This window comes from Otolemur garnettii, unplaced genomic scaffold (assembly GCF_000181295.1).
Source record: "Otolemur garnettii isolate 467f Iridium unplaced genomic scaffold, OtoGar3 scaffold00134, whole genome shotgun sequence".
NCBI lineage: Eukaryota > Metazoa > Chordata > Mammalia > Primates > Galagidae > Otolemur > Otolemur garnettii.
Window position 1 is genome coordinate 5,059,683 of NW_003852529.1, and position 4,996 is coordinate 5,064,678.

Consider the following 4,996-nt stretch of genomic DNA (forward strand, 5'->3'; position numbering starts at 1 on the left):
GGTCACTGCAGTGTGACACAGGGCACCCCACAGTGTGTGAGGGGTCACTGCAATGTGACATGGGGCCCCCAGTGTGAGTGGGGGGTCACTGCAGTACTACACCCCACAGTATGAGTGTGTGTGAGTCACTATGATGTAACACAGGGCACCCCACAGTGTGACTGTGTGTGGGGTCACTGCAGTGTGACACCCCACAATGTGAGTGTCTGGGGTCACTGCAGTGTAACACGAGGCCCTCACAGTGTGAGTGTGTGTGTGTGGGTCACTGTAGTGTGACACAGAGCACCCCCCTACCCTGTGTGAGTTTGTGCTGGGAGCTAAGAGTTTGATACCAGCCTGGGCAATATAGAGAGACCCCATCTCTACAAAAAAATAGAAAAACAAGCCAGGTGTTGGGGGGCACCTGTATCCCTGCTACCGGGGAAGCTGATGGGGGAGAACCTCTGGAGCCCACGAGTGCGAGGCTGCTGCGAATGGTGGCTGTGCTAGTGCACTCTCGGCAGCGTGACAAAGCAAAACATGATCGTGATGATAAAAGTAGAGAAGACATGGGACAATCAGGCCCCTTTGGCCCTGCTGATGGGAACGCAAACGGGTGTGGCTGCTCCGAGGAACAGCGACTGCTCTGCACAAGAGTAAGCTAGGACTCCACGGCCTGCGACCCTGTTGTTCCATGACCTGCCACCCTAACGCTCAGTGCACCCCCAGAGAACGGAGAGCAGGGCCTTGAAGGGATGTCTGTGTGCCGACATTCACAGCAGCCTGTTCACAAAGCCAGGAGGCACCAGAGCCCGAGTCACGAGGACTCAACCGACATCACGTGCTCTGTCTACTCTGGCACAGCACTCAGCCTTAGGCAGGAGAGTGGTCCCGACGCTGGCTGCAACATGGCAGACCTTGGGGACACTATGCTCAGGGACATCAGCTGGACACAGAAGGACAAATCCAATGTGTGTGATTCTCCTGATCCCAGGTCCCAGAGTCGTCAGATTCACAGAGGCAGAAAGTGGAAGGGCCCACCAGGAGCTGCGAGGGGAGGGGAGGGGGCTGGCACTTGACTGGGACAGAGCTTCAGTTTGGGAAGATGAGAAAGTTCTGGAGACTCGCACTGTGAACAGGCTTAGTGCTGCCAATGGTGCACCCAACATGGTAAACATGCTAAAGTTTCTGTCATGAGATTTTAGCACCAAGGAAACAAAAATTATTTTAAATCCAAGGGTAGAAAGCAGTCAGGATAGAGGTGTGAGGTAACAGGGACAGGCTAGGAGGTCAAGGCAGCCAGCCAGGCCATGCTGGGATTACTTTAGTCACCTTCAGGGTCCTGAAGAGTTGGGAACAGAGTGGAGAGGATGGGCCAGAATGGGGAAGCCAAGTTCACCTCACAGTGGCCATGGGAAGGGGTGTGGGCTCAGTGACATCAGCTGGTGGGGGCCCCGTCTTGCCATCTCAGACTCCAGCTGTCCATTCACTTCACAGACCTGGAGGACAAAGGGGCTGGCTTTGCTTTTGAGAAGCATCCACCAGGAGAGGAGTTGGACTTAAACAAACTGGACCATCCATGTGGGGATGTGGCCACTGCCTGAGAGCCACTGTGTGGGGCAAGGCAAGGCACCCAGAAGCAGGTCCCCATGTCTAGAGGCCAAGGCAGCAGGGGGGGCAGCAAAGATGCTGGGGAGGATCTCGACTGCAGCCTGTGGCAGAAGGAAGCATCCTGAACAGGCCACCGGCTCTCCTGCCCTAGACTGGTGCCCTGTCCCGGGGTAGCCACATGACCTTCTTCAAGTCCTTGCCCTGGGTCAGCTCCACACGGGGCCCTGAGCTTCAGCTCTGCCTGGTGATAACTGCCCACAGCCCTTCCTCCTGCCTGCCTCTACACTTCTCGGCCCCCCACTGGACCATCCCTGGCATGGGGAAGGGCTCCCTCCGTTAGAGGCCCACCTGGTCCAGACTGGCCCTCAGTCCATGTGCAGAAAGAGGGCTGGGGTGCAAGTGAAGGAGCTGAAGCCCGGGGTCCGTCCCACTGTTGGTCCCCAGCCCTAGCAGCACACGGGCTGCATGCACTCACTCACTCACCCCTGCTGTGCCTCCCCGGGGCCCCTGCCCAGCCTACATGGATGAGGCAAGGGTCCCGGCAGCCTTGGCACAGTGTGTCACCCCAAAGGGCTGGCTTCTTCTGGCTCTGGGGCTGGCTGGGCTGGGACCCCACCAGCTCTGGAGTCTGGACACCTCCCCCACCCCTGGGAAGTAGCACTGGCAGGAGAACTAAGGCCCAGAGGAGGCCTCAGAGGTCCCAGAAAGCTGAGGGTCAGGGGAAGCCTGCCCAGATATTGACCCACAGCTATCCAGGCCACCCCCTCCCTGCAAGCCCATCCTGGGGGAGGGGGGGTAAATGTACTGTTCTGCACAGCCTCCCCAGGGGGTCTGGACCCTCACAGGTCTCCCCAGGAGTGGATCAAGAGCCTCAAGGGTGTTTCCCAAAGGGCACCCTGGGAAATGCTGGCCAAGAAACTCACCCACTCACTGGGGCTGGGCGGGGACAGGGTTGCAGCCACAAGGACTAGCCCTGTGTGTGAACCAAGGCCCCAGCCATCTTCCCAGGACAGCCTGCGCTTGGTGCTCCCTCTGGCCCAGGTGGGAGTGGCCCACAGCTGGAGGGAAACGGCTTAGCTAGGACGAGTTTATTAAAAACAAGCTTTGGATCAAAGCAGCCACTCAGGTGTCAGCTGAGTTCATCCCGGGCCCCAGAGTCACTGCCAGCGATAAGCCGTGTCTAAATATCACGGCTGCCGGGTTAGCAGCTCTTAGCCTGGAAATGTCAGCAGTGGGTGGGGGCTCCTCTGAGCCTCGGATTAGCCTAAGGCACCTGTAGAGATCAGCCTTCTCCCTCCCTCCTCCTGTTCCCTCCCCCTCACAAACCTGGGCAGGGCTGGCGGACGCCTGGGGAGAGGCACAGAAGAGCAAACCACCAGCCCCACTGGTGCCCACAGCAAGGATGCTGGCCTAGGGGGGTGAGGGGAACAAGCTTAGCCAGAAGGGAAAGGACACACAGCCAGCCAGACCAGGAGCCCACGCTTGACTGCAGATTGGGGGACCCCTGTCCACTGGTTTGTATAGGGTGGGGGGCCCACGTGATGATGTTAATTTGGGGAACCTAGGGCCATGGGGACCGGCTCCTGGAGCAAAGTGGTTGCGGTGGCTGCCATCGGGAGCTGTGGCTGGTGTGACTCCCCACCTGTAGGTTCCACTCTGTTCCTGGCCCCTGCCTGCAGCTTCTGGAGCCCGAGGAGAAAGACATTTCTTGTGAGCACAGACGGAGGGAGTAGAGATATGTATGGGCAAGCCAACACCGTGGCCTCACGGAAGCCCCTGGAGAGCAACATGCTGTGGTGGGGGCCTTGTCCGCAAGGGTGGTGGCACACTGTGCCTTCCCTGGGGTTAGTATGGGGCCTCACCTGGAGCAAGGCGAGGAGATGTGGCCGGCTCCTCCTCCCTCCCCACCCTACGAAGTGGTGGGCAGGCTCCCTAGAAGAGGGGCACTTACAGAATCCCAAAAGCAAACAGGCTTTGGGGGCAGGAAACAGAGAAGAGCCCTTCCAGCTCCAGGAAGCTCCCAAATCAGAGTCCAGCTGCCCTCTGGGTGAAGGGCACAGGAGGCTGTGTGGACAGCTGGCCAAGAGGGCCGAGCGCACAGAGGGCCACAGCCATGGTGCTGCGGCCTAGCAGAGGAACTCAACTGGGGCCCAAGACGGGTTCCAGGGTGGGGCTGGGGCCATCTACCCCTCTGCTGTCCCCTCCCAGCAGTGCCACCAAGGCTGCTACTGTTCAGCTCTGTATACTTCCTCCCTCTGACAGCCCTCGGGAGTGGTGACACTGTGGGGACCTCCACCCTCTCCCCGGTCCTGTGTCCTGAGGGTGACTGCTTCCACGCCTCTCTCTGTCCTCCTGTCCTTTCCATGTCCTTCTGGGCACACTAGCTGCCCGTCTGGGTCCCAAGGGGTCTAGGGCTGCGGTTGAACCATTGAGCAGAGCAAGACTGTCCCCTCCCATGTCGTGGCTACTATGTCTCTGCTGAAGCAGTCCAGGGCCCTGAGGTCCCCAGAGAGGGCAGGTGAGGAGCCGCAGCTCCTGTCTATACCTGTGGATGGACAGGTGGGCAAGCACCCCTCACTGCCATGGGCCTGGGTGCCAACCCACTGTGCTGGGCTCACGGGGCAGGAGACTGGAACCCAAGCCTGTGGCCTGGGCGCTGCTGGGGCCTAGGGGGCTGTGATCTTGTAATTAGATGTCGTTGCTGTCAAAGCACAGCTGCCATCTCCCTGAGTGACTAATGAGAACTGAACGTCGTTCTTATTGCTTTTCACCCAGCTAATTTGTCAGACCGTGTCAAGACCCTGAGGGGGGTTGGTGGTTAGCAGCCTCACTGAGTCACATCACTGGTGCCAGGGGCTGAGGTGGACCACAGGAAGCCAAGGCCACCTGGTGGCATCCCAGGCTGGAGGCAGCTTTGGCTATGATGTCGTTTAAGAACCCAGAGTGACACAGGAGGCAGGGGTCACCTTATTCATCACACATCCATGGCCAGTCTGGCTTCCAAGCCCAGCCGTGTGGACATATGCACACACGCATGGGAAGATACAAGCACCCTCACATTTGTATACACACATGTGCATGTGTGACTCAGGACATAAAACACATATACACTGATGAATACTTCCACAAGTGCACACGTGTGTGCATAGACAACTTCACATGCACATAAGCAGAACTGCTCATGTGCATGCACACCTGCAGAGCACGCACATGTCTGTACACAGACGTGATGTGCAGGGATGTGCTCACACATCTGCACAGGTACGCACGTCCAAATGTGCGCTCTCCCACACGCTCACACGTCTGAATGTGTGCTCTCCCACACACTCACACGTCCAAATGTGGTCTCTCCCACACACTCACACGTCTGCACAGGTACACACGTCTGAATGTGCGCTCTCCCACA